General features: G+C 39.1%; 1 protein-coding gene across 1 annotated transcript in view; it reads right to left on the reverse strand.

The window, feature by feature from the left end:
* The window catches only part of LOC119588089 (alpha-catulin-like), a gene marked incomplete at both ends in the record, with an annotated part of 86,154 nt that overhangs the window by 15,439 nt on the left and 70,308 nt on the right, over nt 1-407 (reverse strand).

Here is a 407-nt window from a genome sequence, read left to right on the forward strand (position 1 = left end):
GCCCGAAATATATTCCAAAAAAAAGGCAATACATGTACACAAACAAGGCTCCACATTTGCATTTCGCATAAGAGGATCATCACAGAATACACCTAACGTTAAACCAGAGACATTGCCTCCGACACAAGCTTAATACCATAAATTTTATATCCTACGCGTGGCCCGGCTGATAAAAAAAAAAAAATGTATCGGCTCGGAAGTGAACGCTAAATGTAAATAAAACATTGAAAGTACAGAGAATAAATATAACCTGCTTTAACTTGCCCTGATTTAAACGATGATGGTAACATGATCTCATACGTTACCCAAATACCGCAACGTTATCTTAGGAAATAGTTACCAGTCCTTAATCTTACTGGTCACTGGGGCGTGATAAAGGGAATCCCAATGGCCAGCCTCTAACGTCA

The sequence above is a fragment of the Penaeus monodon genome, chromosome 23 (genome assembly GCF_015228065.2).
Source record: "Penaeus monodon isolate SGIC_2016 chromosome 23, NSTDA_Pmon_1, whole genome shotgun sequence".
NCBI lineage: Eukaryota > Metazoa > Arthropoda > Malacostraca > Decapoda > Penaeidae > Penaeus > Penaeus monodon.